The sequence below is a fragment of the Rhinolophus ferrumequinum genome, chromosome 2 (assembly GCF_004115265.2).
Source record: "Rhinolophus ferrumequinum isolate MPI-CBG mRhiFer1 chromosome 2, mRhiFer1_v1.p, whole genome shotgun sequence".
Taxonomy (NCBI): Eukaryota; Metazoa; Chordata; class Mammalia; order Chiroptera; family Rhinolophidae; genus Rhinolophus; species Rhinolophus ferrumequinum.
The window spans coordinates 89,414,758-89,430,471 of NC_046285.1; the positions used below are offsets into that span (position 1 = coordinate 89,414,758).

At 34.9% G+C, this 15,714-nt stretch overlaps 1 long non-coding RNA gene across 1 annotated transcript in view; it reads right to left on the reverse strand.

The window, feature by feature from the left end:
- Nucleotides 1-6,955: 6,955 nt before the first annotated feature.
- The window catches only part of LOC117013370 (uncharacterized), a 37,166-nt gene continuing 28,407 nt past the window's right edge, over nucleotides 6,956-15,714 (reverse strand). The window contains exons 2-3 of the long non-coding RNA XR_004421324.1: nucleotides 11,644-11,713; nucleotides 6,956-7,216 (exon numbers count right to left, since the gene is read on the reverse strand). This is a non-coding gene — a long non-coding RNA (uncharacterized LOC117013370). The remainder of the gene's footprint in view (nucleotides 7,217-11,643; nucleotides 11,714-15,714) is intronic.

Below are 15,714 nucleotides of genomic sequence, written 5' to 3' on the forward strand. Positions count from 1 at the left end.
TATAACATCCCAATCCACTGCAATAGTTTTCCTTTAAAAATGTAAACATCTTACATTAAACATGAGAACAATTTTAATTACCCAAAATATAATATTTCTTGAACTCTACATGTTTTTTCTAAATCAAGTTTCTATCTGGTACAATTTCTCTTTATGATGTAGATTTTAATTTAATATTAGTTGAAAGCCACTTTTTTGGCAACGTGTTCTCTCAGCTAAGTTGATGTGAAAACATTCTTAATTTGCCTTAATTTTTAAAAATGTAGTTGCTCAATAAATAATCTAGGTTGATAGTGTTAACTTTATCCCTTTAAAGAAACCATTCCCATAAACACTAAATATACTTTAACTCCCTTAATTTCTCCTAACTTTTTCTATGTGTGTTATCCAGTTTAATTGTATAAATATTCTACATTCTACTAGACATAGTCACAATGTTTTATAAAGTTAATAATAATGTATATTTACACCTTCCTTTGATTTTTTAATTATTTCTTTTATTTTTCTGCTTTCCCAGGATTACTTTCTTCTTAAAAAGTTCATCTAGGAGTGTAAGTTTACTGAGAATGAGTTCTCTCAGTTTTTATAATACAAAAGTACATTTACTTTGCCTTTATTTTTAAAGTAGAAGACATATAGAAGTATACCTTAGCAATTATTTTTCTTCACTTAAAATAACATGGTTATACATTATTTTACTATTTCAAATAACATATCTGAGTCAGTCTTAATGTTACTTCTTTGAAAATATATTTTCCTCTGGTTGATTTTCTGAAATTCTCATTTTCTTTGATTTTTAAGCATTTTTACTATGCTGTGCTTAGGTGACGTTTCTTTGTATTTATCCTCATGTAGGTTGTTCAGAGATTCTAAAATAAGTAGTATTATGTATGTAATCAGTTTAGAAGAAAATGACCAGTGCATTTTTTCAAATGTTGAACATTCTCACCGTTCCTCCTGGAATATCAAATACTTATGTTTGACCTTTTTATTATGCTCCATAATTCCCTTGAACTCTTTCTCGTAAGTTCTATCTTTATTTACTCTTTGTACTTACAGTTTAGTCTGGATATAGTCTATTGATCTATATTCCAATTTGCTGATATTTCTATAACTGGGATAGGTGAGCTGATAGTTCTACTGTTAATCAGGAGAAGGAAGATGAAACAAAGAACAGATTACATTGCAAGAGCTGAATTTAAAAAGAGAAAGAAGGAAAGAATGAGTTAGCTTTTGAGCATAGAGAGTTTAAAATCTCCACTCAATATTCACATGGAGGTGAATATTGAGAAACACTATAAATAAAGTTCAGCGTTAGAATTTGGTCCATATTTTCCAAATAGGTTTCTCCTACTCTGTGTAGCTCTAGCTTTGATCACTGGTCTTTTCACGCTCTGGTTTCCTCCAATTATTCTTGTTCTCGTCTCTCTAGACTATTAGTAAACCAGTATTGTCCCTCCATCTAAATTCTTGATTCCTGTTTCCACCTTGACCCTTAGCTCTCTCTGCTAGGAAAATGTTGTAACTTCAGTGGTTGTACTATGTGAACCATAGCTGTGGGTTAAATGCTGCAGCCTCCCAAAGTGCTTGGACAGCCCTTTCTCTGTCTTCCAGAAGAGAGAATGATAGAAACTTAAGGATAGAGTCCTGAGATAGAACCCTAAATGTTCATATTGTCAATATTGTGTTGTCAAGACATATAAAGACAAGTGATTAGGAGAAAGCCACAGTTCTCATTTGGCAAACTGATGAAGGAAAAACAGAGTGAGATGAGAGGAAGGAGATATAATCACAAGAGAAAACAAGAAAAGGCAAGGAAGGAAATAATGCTGAAGTTAAGGAAAAAACCTGAAGGGATTCCACATTTAAAGAGTCAGTAAATAACGAGAAGGCGTATATAAAGATGTAATGTCTCAGAATCGTAAGTGTACAAAGACTGCTTACAAAAAAAAAAATCCCTCACACACATGCATATACATATATTCTATCACTGTGATGACATACATTCATTAGAAGATAGACTCATTTTAAAAGTTAGTACCCTTCATTTCTATTAGATACCAGTATAATAGATATTATAAAATACAGTTGTTTGTTGATTTCTGGGAACCCCATTAAATTTAATAACTATAAGATCATAAGTTTGTTTATTATCTCTATTATTACATGTTAATGCCCCAAATATTGTCTGGCTATTAGAAGGCACTCAATACATGTTTGTAAATAAAGAAATGAATGTATGATACAAAATGGATCTCCAGTTCATGGCTACTGATTAAAACAAAGAAATGGGATGAAGAATACATATTGAATAGGAACAAAAAGAGTTCTCTGAAATCGGAGAGGATGAATGAAGCGTCTTCGCGTACCCTCTGCATTTGGGAAACATTAAAGTAGATGAAGGTCATAAGCGGTGGCAATTCCCATTAGGTAGCCTTGTCATAGTAGATAAAGTCAGATGTAAAGAAGAAAGGGTTTGGAAGTGGCCACAAGATGTGAGGCTACTTTCCTAATATTTTGAAACTGCTGTTCATCTAGTCAAGCATATTCACTCCATGCTTACTAAATGTCATACACTTTTTTAAGAGTTGTGACTGGAACAATATGAAAAGCAGATACGCCTCCTGGCCCAGGAAACCACAGTATAGGACGATGAAAGCTTGTAAACTTGATGCATTACGAAAGTCAAAATTTACAACCTGTTACTTAGATGGACTAAGTGCATAACTTCCTTTATTTTCTGTGTCTCCCTACATGTGGAGCAAAATTGCCCATCTTCGACTCTTCTAATTTAAAATCTTTTGCTTTCACTTTGTCTCTTTCAGATGATTATCATTTCAAGGTTTACATTCAGTCAAGTCTTGATTCCCCTCTACCCTTTCTCTTGAGGACGTTATGGATCATGCCGGTGGCACAGAGAAAGAGAGTGGTCTTCTCGTTATGCGGTTCTTGTTCTTGTACTGAACTCCAAACAGATGCACTTCATGCTTTCTAGTGACTGGCCAAAATGTACTGGCGTGAGCTGATATGTACCTACCTAGTCCTGACTGTGTGTGTGTGTGTGTGTGTGTATGTGTGTGTGTGAGAGAGAGAGAGAGAGAGAGAGAGAGAGAGAGAGAGATACTGAACTGTACCTTCTGTACCTAGTACTAAAAATATCTCTGGTTTCTAGTTTAGATGACGTTCTTGAGATCACCGGTTTCCATAGTTTTGTTGTTGTTGTTGTTGATGTTGTTGTTATTTTGTTGTTTTTTTTTCATATAACAGACACTGATATATCTGTTCTATCAGCATATCTTTAAACTGTAGACTGACTCCTGGAATTTACAGGTTGCTTTTTCTCCCCCAGGCTGGTGTGGGTAGGACTCAAAGTGTTGAATTCTGGACCACCTGCCTAAATACTTTCATGGCAGTCTTTTTTTCTAATCCAGAGTTTCAGCAGGACAGTAGTTGGCATGTTCAATCCTAAATGTCTCTAAGACACTGAACATTTTCGAAGGTTATGCTCTTGGAATCAAGAAACAAGAGCCCCTACTGTGAGATTTCCATGACCTTCCCTGGACATACCTGAAATATACCCACATCACCCCTGTGTGTGTGAGAATGTGTATGGTGAGTGTGGCGTGTGTGTGTTTGGACGGGGGATGATTTGGAATCTTCAAGACATTTATTCCTTGCCTCCTATTCCTTTCTCCCTTCTGTTCCATTCAGTATCAAAAGGACCTTCTACTTCTCATTTCTGTCTTATAAGATTTTATTCTTTCCTCATTCATTGTACCTGGTGTCTATCTGAGGACTAGTGGAAGGGATAAAAGTCTGTTTTACCCAGGAAGGAAAATATTTTTTAAAGTCCCTTGTACATCTTCAATAAAGAGTAGTAAGTATTCCTATTTTGGAAAGTAAAAAATAAGGGTTCCTATTATGGTGTCTTACTGTGAACTTAGTATAGTCAACATAATATAATAAATATGTGTGAAACTAGAATAAGAAAACAGAAAAAACAAACAAACAACTGACCAAACTGCTGATTAAATTAGTTTAGTTCCCTGTATGAAAAGTTGAAGGCTTATTTTTATATTCAGTAAATTAGTTTTCACTGATTCGATTTTATTAGTGAAATATTACATAACTTTTGAAGTATATATTACTAAGCATATTGGAACTGTATCTATGCATTGCATGACTGTTGAACTTTGTACAAAATAGAATTTATGAAATTCCCCTTGAACATATACACAATTATTTCTGCTATTTTTAGGTAGATAGAAAAAGTAAATTGGATGTCTATTAATTTTAAATTTTTCAATTTTATCCTGAAGCAGCAAGCAATTGAAATTAAATGTGCCATGACAATTAATTTAATATTGTGTCATTACGACAATAGTGAAAATAACTTCATGGACAAATAGTAATGGCAATGTCATATATATTTACATAAGGATTTTATTATAATAATTTATTGGTCAGCATATCTGTAATGGAAGTCTGTTAGCTCTTTTATATTTATTCAAGTGTTAAAAGCAAAAATATTCTAACATATGCTTTACTGGATAATATGCAAATCTTTCAAACATTAATGTTTGGGTATTTTTATTGCTCAAATTCAAACAGAAAGGTAAAAATTGAAAATAGAAGCATTGTACTTTACTTCTTAAACTTTCCTGTGAAGCAGTTATTTCACAACTAGATAGCAACTACCCTTTGCTCATTCATGTCCTGGTAATCTGGACATTTGGTCCTAACTCTTGGCTAGGGTAAGAAGAAATCTAGTCTAAACTAGTGATTTATAGTGGACTGTGTATAGTTGAAAATCTTTCCCTTGTGGCACCCAGGACAACCTTGCTTATTGGCAGCTCAATGTGGGATAACTGGTCAGAGAACCTACTTTGGCTACATCACTAAGGATATAAAACTCCAAATGGGAAATTTTGGTGGGGCACCTCCTCAAACCAATATTCTTTCCACATATATTTGTGATTCCTCTCCAGAGACAAAGTTAATTCTGTATAATTCAAGAATGGACATTGGAGAGCTGGTCCTGGAACTCTCTGTGGCCCTCAAAGCTTGTCTGTGTTTTTTTTTTTTTTGCTGTACTATTTCCTTGTCTTAACAAAGTTATGCATAAGTATGCTCAGTGAGGTCTTATGAATCATTGCATTATCCAGCTTATGCAATTCCTCTACCAAATGCACATTCATATCACTATTTCTTTTCAAGTCTCTTGACTCATCTCTGCAGTCCTGACAATATGCTTATATCTCAGTTTATCAAACTTAGACAATATCCATTAAAATATTTTGATGGAAAATGGTCTTACTTAAGGTACCCCCCAACTATCTCACATATTTTTCCTAGTTTTGTATTTCATAATTCATCAGCTTTAGACAATCTCATTATTGATAGAGCATAAGTGCTCCTACACTCTCATCTATTTCCAGATAATTGTATCTTCTAACTTTCAGCAATGATTGTTTTATTTCCTGTATGTTCTCAAAGTTTACAGCACTTAGATTTTGAACTGATGACTTTTTATGAGTTGTGTAAGGGTAAATAAAGTGAAATTTTCTCACGTCTTCTGGACATTGAAACTACAAACACATACTCTGAAATAAATTTAAGAATCTTTCATTTAAGATAGTCTCACAGGAGGCTATCAAAAAGTGTGATTATTTGTCTCTCAAGGAAATAAGAAAAGTTTTAATTGAGCTTTCCTTCTTTATTAGTATAAAAACTAGTATGACATTTTGTCCAGTCTCTGTTAGTTTCTTAGTGACTGTCCGCAAGCATATAATATGATTGCATACTCAATAATAAGTTTTGCTTTCTCTCTTCTATATTGGTATGGAGGATTCTTTCTGTTGGTAGGATTTTTTTATTTCCCTCACAGCTGTCTATAGGTTGATTCTAAAAATTAAAATCCAGTGCAGTGTGCTTACAAATTCATGATTATAGAAATCTTATCCACTGATTAAATTGATAGAAAAGGATAGATGGTATATACTGAAGTCATTAAATCTTTACAATTTGAATAAGAATATTACAGACATAGAGGAAAAATGGATTCTCTTTACATGGTACACATTTGCTTTTGAAAAATTATGTCACAAATTGCATTATAATTAGAACATGACCTTGTTTCATAGATTTTGTTTTACCTGGAGTATCTAATAACCTTTTTTTTCTCACTTTTATGAAAGGTATTTATAACTATTTCATTGATAAACACCCTGTGTGAGTGCCTTATGTAATGCCACATGTATAAATGAATCCTACTGCATGTTGTAGAATGTTGCATCGTGAAGGGGTTCAGAGTATGCCCTCCCAAAATATGCCACTTCGTTATGACAATTATTTTCAGTTAGAGGCAAATGAGAATCAACAGATGCAGAAAGAAGCCTTCCTGGAGATTTCTTTATCTCACTAAGAGCAAGAACTTCTGAGATACAAGGACTGCCATAAATCTCTCTAGTGGAATTTTTATGGCCACAAGGAAAAAAGAAGTTCAGTGGACTTGTACTAAGAAATCTTACTCCACTAGTGTCCCCGTATATTTACATCCCCACCTCTCACTGCCCCTAAAAGCCTAAACTCCTTTTCCCTTTGCCTTGTCACTTCCTTATGTATTATTTTTTAAAGATGTTACATAAGCTCAAGTTCTAACTAATCCTTTGAGTTCCTCATCACTGAGGTAGTTCTCCCTTGTGATGTGTGCTGTATGTGTTAACAAACTCTGATTGTTCTTCTTTTATTAATGCCATGTGTCACTATAATTTGCAAAGCCCCAGCCAGAGAACAGAGGAAAGTGGAGGAAAAAAGTTAAGTTTTTCTTTCTCTGTGCTCCTCAAATAACATAACATGTTGATAAAAAACAAACAAACAAACAAACTGACTTTATTGCTCACCAGAATAAAGGAGAACATTCCTGTAGAGCTTGGACAGTATCTTGGAGTGAGGAGGCAAGGTCAGAATTTATTAAGAAGCAGAAGTTTGGTTAAAGGCAAGTCTTGCAATGTTGGTTGGCATGATTAGGATTGGGTAAAATTCATGATACAATAGTCCTGGATTGGTAGAAAAGCAGGATGAGGATTTTGATGCATGGAATTCACAGAATCCTAGAACACAAACTGTTTGTTGATGCTTTGCATTAAAGATCTGAGGGGATTTTCAGGAAGTTTCACAATGAACCATCAAAGCATCAGCCTGGGCTTAGAGACTCCTGGAAAAATATGTGATGTTAATGAATACAGTGAAATAGCAAAGTCATGTTACTGTAGTGTTAGATTAGAATTTCTAGGGCAGGGGCCTTGAACCACATTCTAAGTATTCCCTAAATGATTTTAGGTTTACTGGGAAAATACATGCATACATACAGTCTTTCATAATAGGCTTTTGTTCTGAACATGAAGGCAATGGGACATTTAGTTTTGTAGAAATGCTGTTTCCAGGAGTGAGCCTAACAGTACAGCCGTGATCGCAATGGTGACTAACAGAATCAACCTACAGTTAGTAAAATGCAGATGATAGATTTATCTTGGGCCTGATTAAAACTTTTCTAGGATTTCTAGTCCTTTCCAGGCAGCTCATTACCCTTTTTTTTTTTTTTTTTAAAGCATTGCTCTAGAAGTCAATGCTTCACTGCCAAGGACTCTTTACAACATGTTGGTGAGTTCAAAGTCAGGGAAGAATGATTGGCAAACATTTCATCATTAGCATAACCTGTAGTTAATACCCTTCTCTGTTCCCAACTTTTAGCTTCTCTAGTCTGTGACTGGGGCAGAGAGTGCTACTGCAGGCTTTTCTTATGTGTTCATTGTACCATAACTCCCTCCACTCTCTTTGATGTAGCTGTAACTTTCCATCTGCCTCTCATTTTCCAAACATGTGTCAAAATCTCTGTAACAACAATTATTCTCTTTCCTTCTATCTCCATGCAGGATGCGACTCTATTTTTTTTTTTTTTTTTTGCCCTTAAGGAATCATCAGAGGGAGAGGAGAGAAATACACTTGATATATCGATACAAATATCAATGTCATTCACATTACCTTCTTTTCAGTTGTTCAAGTACAGCACTATGAATAAAATGTGTTATGACAGAATAAAATAAAACTGAACTTAGACTGCGTTTATCCAAATATCTATATGAATTTATATACGTGTATGCCTGTTTTTGAAGATCGGGATTAAAGTTTCTTTGTTAAGAATTTAAAAAGGAAATTTGAAAAATTGTAATCTATCGTCCTCCAATTTGTAGCTTCAGTGTTTTTCTTTCCACTCATTTTAATGAAAATATACCATATAGCTGGATTGAATTCACTTTATCACTATCTCCTTACTGCTCAGGGATTACTCCTCTTGTGATTTTGCCTCGTGAATAATTTTCAAAAATGGAGCTCTCATATTTAGACAGCTTTCTTGCAGCACAACACCCCATAGCCTGCACTGCCGGTTATTCTGGATGCCTGTCTTGCACATCAGTTTGTGCATATCAAAGACAGAATTTCACATTCATCTCTAATGCCCCAAATACTCATATATTGCATACTCAGAATCATTATAAAGATGTAGAGAGTTTCCATGTTAGAAAAGCTTTTTTACTAGGGTTTTGTTTGTTTGTTTTGTTTCTTTTTTTATTGTATCAATTTTGGTGGGACTAAATTTAGGGCATGCTATATCATTGGGACAATATAACTAGGAGAACTATAGTACTTGGAAAAAAATAGGTTAGTTTCATTTTGAATCAGAATAATAAAAAGCATCTGTTTGCTTATCTATGGTTTAAACATGTTTTCGAAATGTTAACTCCTGATATATCAGTGAAAAGTTAAAATAAATATCTGGAATGCTGGGAAGAATATCTGATGATCTTCACCATCCCAGTGAGAGCAACTCCTGCCCTCCCGAGGTAGAAGCAGAAGCTGCAAACTTCATGTTTACTCACTACTAGAAGAAGGTATATTGAGATAATACTTGGGTGGAAATTCTATAATTAAAAAAAAAAAATCAGTGCTGTGAGTGATGTCAGTGAAAATGGTATAATAACTCTAAGGGCCCAACTCTCCACATAAGCATTGAAAACAAAAGCAAGTACCGTCAGAATCAATTTTGTCATAATTCTGAAAAACAGAGAGAGGTTTACAAGCAACCAAGCAAATGCTGAACCGACAAAAAGGCAACTTTAAAATGGTAGGAATGTGTTTTGGCATTTCCGCTTGCCCTTGTCACACTGCCCTTCCCAGCTCAGTGGCATTCTTGAAAATTGTAGCCCACATCCCTCCTGTGGCGCCCTTAGCCCTTCCCCCACTTTGCCTATAAGAAGCCTTCCATTTTGTACAGCTCTTCAGAAAGCCTTTCTACTTGCTAAATGGGATGCTGCCTGATTTTTGCATCGTTCACTAAAGGCAATTAAAAGATCAGATTCAGGATAGTCAGGAGATGCTAAGGTGAGGTCTCCATCGGTAGCAAAACATATTAGCCATTTTGATTTAGAAAGGAGATCTCTACTTAATAAATTGACTGGGCTGTATCACATAGCAAAATAGAATGCTTATCAGTGAAATGTCCCAGTTGTTTGTACTGGTCAAGATAGAAATACTCTCAGAACTTTATTAGATACCCTCACTATGGAAACTTTTTATGTTCATTCTGAGGGATCTGCTGGCCTATGAGAATGGAGTTTCAGGTAGAAAGTGTAGCTACAGTAGCAACTAGAATTTATAAAGATTTCTCATTCATTTTCATTGTATTTTCCCCTTGATTTTTAATAGTTTACCAGAGACCCTTTGAGTCCCATCAACTCTGGTAGGGGCCCCATGTAAACCCCTCCCGGAGTTGATGGGATATGGGGACACTCAAACCAAAGAATCTGTATAGGACTTTTGAGGACAATCTTTTTCCAATGTCCCAGTTGATTACAAATGAGACATCAATCTTTGGGCCAGCATTTTGATGGTAGACCCCTAGGATGGCTCAATACCAGAGTCGCAGGTGTTATTTCAGGTCTCTGGCTTTGAACCCCTTGGAGCTGGTAGGCCAACAGATTGTAGGAGTTTTGTTTGTGGTCTTGCTGTAATGTCCTTTCAAATAACTCAGCTATGGTGAGAAGCTACTTCAGACTGGTGGCCTTCCATCCTGTTTTTTGCATTTTTATTGATCTACTAATCTCAAGAGATAATATGTTTACAAATAGGGCAACTAAAGCAGGTTGGGTGACGCCATTTATTGTATAAAGTCTGTCACAGACTCATCTTTCCTTTGTTTGCACATTTGAATAATAGACCAATCAGGGTGGGGAGGAAATACTCTAGGAATGGCTTGCAAAAGGTCAGTTGCTAGTTTGAGAGCTTTATCCGCTAAAGGATCTTGAATGTCATCCTCCGGTTTAGCCATGTTCCTTCCTGCATCCATTTTTGGGCTTCACCAGGCCCTACCAACATGTGCACAAGATGATGAAGAGCTGGCATCCTCGGGTCATAGGTCCCAATAATGACTCTAAATTGTTCAGAAAACTTTTGGGGATCCCCCCTAGTTAAGGAAATTTTTTAACTATGGTCCTTAGTTTTATCTTTGACAAGGAGTGAAAGACAGTTGAGGAGGCTCCTCTGCAACCTCAGGTAGTTTTATTTCAAAACGTAACTGTTTTTACTGTCTCTCTAGAGTGGAAAGACTGTTCAGACAGAGACTTAGTAAAATGTGAGTACTCAGGTAAATAAAGAGAGAGGGGAGCAGTAGGAATCATGTCCATCTTTTCGTCTTTTGTTTTAAGTACCTCTTGTGTTTTTAATGTTTCATGAGCTTTTTGTAACTAGACTTTTAATGAAGCTATTTCAGGATTTTGAAGCCTTTTGGAAGCATCTGCATACCAGTGAAAATAGGTATTTCGTTCTGTGTAATTCGGGAACACTTATTTGCAAGTGCACTTCTTAAATTAATAATGTTGTCTAATTGGAACATTCCCCATAATGGCCATTGTAATTCTAGGTTGTTTTTAGTAACATTTTGCCATTTTTGTGAATATTTACAGTGTCTGGAATTATAGTTCTTAGACATAAAATAAGCAAGTATACTGGAAGGTTGCACACTTGACTCTTCAGAAATTAAGATCCCATTTCTTTTAGCTAGCCTTTATCTACACAAGACAAACAAACACGTGTATCTGAATACTCCAGCAGTTACCAGTTACAGCTGCCTGGCTCACAGGAAGGCTCTGTTCACACCACTGACCATTCCCAGTGCTGAACCTGGAAGTGGGTGGAAATGCCTGAACCAGCAGACATCCAACAGGGACAGCACACAGATTCAAAACAAATGGGGAACTGTAGCTATGGTCAGTGCTTCCCAATTTGGAATCTGTGAAAGGATTGCAAAGGGATTAGGAACTGCAGGCTAAACCATTAGGAGTTCCCAGTGTGGAATCTGGGAAGAGAATCAAGGGCTGGGGTTAACCAATCAAATGGAAAATTGTCTGCACTTCCAGCAGCTGCCAGTGTAGAACTAGTGAATCCAGGCAAATGGGGAACTGGCTGGAAAACCAATCAAATCAAGAGTTTGACAGAGAGAGCCAAGCTCTGAACTGAGAGGCATTTACCCATAGTACTTGGAAACAGCAAGAAAGGCAGTGAACTGAAAATGAGGTTTGCACGTACCATGCCTATGTTTCTCATTGTCCCCAGTGCCATCAGAAGCTTGCTTCGGATTCCACGGTAGTCACCAAGTCTGTTAAAAAAAAAAAAAAAAAGAAAGAAAGAAAAAAAGAAAAAAAAAATTCAACGCAGTAAATTGAAAAGATTTAATTGAATGATTTATGAATCGGTCAATATTCCTTCTAGCAAGTAGAAAGGAGCTTCAAGAAGCTGTACAAAATGGAGGTTTTATAGGCAGAAAGGAAAAGGGATAAGAGAAGACCAAATTACCTCACGTTCCTTTGGGTGATGGCAAGGCTATGTGGAAAATTACCTTATTGACGCTGACTAGAAAATTCCAAACTGACAGGATAAGACTACACTTTTGGGGAAGGTTGTAACTGCAATTAGGTTAGGTAAAGTTCTGGTTTGGTGACATGGGCTAAGCTCCATTTTGTGCCTGTTGTTTCTCTTAACAATATGAAAAACCTTTCTCCACTCCATAGGAGAGTCTGAAAATAATATAAGCTGAAAGGTGATAAACCTTCACTGCAAAATCCATTGGTCTTGGAAACATTCTGGAAGAAGTTAAGGAACAACAACATATGTTAATAAATTAATGGTCCCTTCAAATTTTAAACTTCTATCACTAAATCAAATGATTGCCTGTAAATAGAAATGTTTAGACACATGGTTTCAACTAATATTACATGCATCTCCTACGTGGGAATTGATTTTACTGAGTCTTCGTTGTTCCAAGATTTGTGCCTGAGAAGCAGCAAGCCCAAAGAACACAACAGGTGGTTGAGTGTGAGACACAGGTTTATTGAGATTTACTGACTGGGGAGAGTCCCTGGTGGCTTCCAGCTGGAGAGGTAGTGATGTGCACGCAGGCAGAGAACAAGCAGTGTTATGTAGATAGAGCAAAGCAAAGAGCATTTCATGAGAGAAATCATCTGGCAGGCCCTGCAGACCTGCTCCCATGTACACAGCATCCCAAGAAGTCTGGAGACCTTGACTGCCGGCCAGCATATAGAACTGGCTGTCCAGTAAGCAGGGCTCCCATGGAGTCAGGAGACCTTGACTGCCTGCCAGCTCATCTGCCTAGGGGCCAGGTGCCTACAGGAAGGTAGCAAGATATTTTTATACTGCTATGACGTGTTTTAATAATATTTATCTGGTAGTTCTCCCCACTTTAAATTATCCCTTATATCAAAGCCTCAAGGTAAAGAGACACCATCAGAATAAAGCGGGAATAAGGGAAAAAGTATTCCATGCATGAATGTATTCAGACTTATTCAATATGAAACTTTTTAAAAAGTATATGTATGAAAAAATAAATACCTGCTTTTTACTTTAAGTGGATAATTCATTTAGAAAACATATCATGATAAATTTAATACAATTTTTTCATAAGAAATAAAATGCCTGCTTCCAAAATTTTTTTCAACAATTCAAATTAATATTAAAGTCATTGGATGTTCACATGTACTGGGACACTCTGACCATATTACATATTTTTCTGTATTGATTGTTTGCACAGAAGGTACTTTGTTTTTTCTTTCCAACATTTTTTGTTTTTCTTACTAGATATTTTGCTGAATTGACCAGGATTATTATAGTTAAATAGCAAATAACTCAAATTAATGAGGAAATTCAAATGACTGTTCTGAGTAAATATCTGAGATTTATTTAATCAATAATTATATGTTTTTACACTGTTTTTCTATTTTTCTTTGGTTTTCTTTTCTTTCCCCGTCCCCCCACCCTTGGGAATTCATTTAACCATCATCCATTGAAAGCTAGCCTGTGATTCAGTACTGCTCTCATTATTCATGGAAACAGAAGCAAAGAAAACTAAAGAAGCTTTTGTTCTTAAGCAGTCAAAACAAGATTTGCCAACAATAGTCACAAAGCAGTGTATTCAGTAATAATTAGAGATTTGAAGGCTCTCTGTGAAACTTGTTCTTCAGAAACCCTTAATCCTTCCAGTTTCTTCTTCCTTGTGTATTCTATAGCTCTGACTTCTGTCAGGAGACATGTAGTATCTGTGCCTATAGGAAATTTCTAAGCTAAGTATATACCAGGGGTGCCAAAAAAAAAATGTACACATTTTAAGAGATATTATCTATGTATTACTTTTCGAAGTTGAATTGAATTATGGTAGCAATGTGTAGTACTATGACATTCACTCAAAAGATTGTGTAAATCAAATGAATGCTAGTGTCATTCATTGTATTACAATTCTAATACAGTTTTTCCTTTCTTAAAATGTGTATACATTTTTTTTGGTACCCTCTGTATATGCAACACAAGTTTTCTCTCCAAGACTCAACACCTATATATTGCAAATAAACCTCCTTTATGCTGTAATACATAAGCACATAGTAAATTAAATTTTATTGAACTCCTGTTAGGACAAGAATATACAATTAAATGGTATAATGTATTTAAAGTATATGAAATTGTTTTATATTCTTTTCTGTGGTAGTAGTATTAGTAGGATAATGTTTTATTAAGTAAAACCAAAATATGTGTATGACTTGCTGTGACCTTACTTTATAATGTTAAACTTAAAGGTGACCTTCCAGAGTATAATTACCAACTTCCATAAGTAGTTTAAGGGCCTGTTGTAAGTTAACATCATTATTTAAAATATTTAAACATCTGTGTGATGATAAACAAATTGCATTGAGATGATATTAATAGATCAACAGCAAGCATAAGGACCCTTTTTGGCCAAGTCCGGCATCTAAGACGGTCCTTTGTTTAGCATAGGTCTGTATGGCAGAAGACAACAGAAAACAAAGGAAGATATTTTTTAAATCCTTCTAATAATCATATATTTTCTCAAGTGTCTAAAATTCTCCTCTCCTTTTCTTTCATTCGTGAATAATTTTATCAACCAGGAAGTCCTTGTTTGATCTAAAATTTAATCAAATCTGTGAAAAATAAGGCTAGTCAGTGTGAAATTTGGCAGGGACTGTTATCTGAACTATTTCTTGAATTAACCTCTGTCGTGTAATAGAGACTATAAGACTCTTGGGAGTGACAGTAAAGTGACAGAAGAACACCTGGTTATTGGCATTTCATCCCTTGTAATAGATGCCCAAACAGGTCCCCAGACAACTGCAGAAATTACTAGGGTGTGTTAGACCATGACAGTTTATAAATTATTACCAGGCATAATCTGAAAACGGGTTTCTAAGCTTTACTATCGTCTCTAAAGGAAAAAATACTATTTGCCTTTTGGGAGGAAAACTTAGCTAAGTGTTCCAAAGAAAACACATTAAAATATATACCTAAGATAAGTATAATGAAAACAGATAGCAAAATCAGACAACAAAATAAAACAGGAATATTCAAATGTAACATAGATATAATAAATTTAATGTATATCAAATAATAAAAAATATAGATACTTGCATTCTTTATGCACAAGGAAGTAATCCAGCTGTAAGTTACTATATAAAATATAAAAATTTAAACAGAAAATAAAAACAATGGTATAATATTGGCATTGGGATTAATACCACATTTTAATTAATCCTACATTTAATTGCATACAATGCAAAGTATAAATTGAACTTTCATATATTCTTTCTAAACTAATTCTGGGATGATCTTCACAATGCCATTGGTAGTAGAGTCAAATTTAGGAAAGATAAATCTTATTGACTTAATTTTTTGCTAAAAAAAAAATCTAAATGGGTATGTAACCAAACATTTCCAAATATAAACTAATTAATATATAATTATATGAAATGTGTACTGTTATAGAATATAGAATATAGAATATAGAATATAATATAATACACATATACTACATAATGTATTCCTATCTATAGTATTGTCAATATTGGCAGGTTTCTATTATGAAGATACTTTTATTTCCTATTGTTCTTTTGTCTTTGAGTGATTATAGAAAATAAATAAATGCACAAATAACATGAGCTATTGTCTGGAATGATGTTAGACTACTTTGTTGACTACTGGTGGTAAATCCAACATTATATATACCTTTATTTATTTGTTTGTTTGTTTGTTTGTTTGTTCCTTCTGGAGAGTTGCCTGTCTAGATGTGGCTATTTCAGT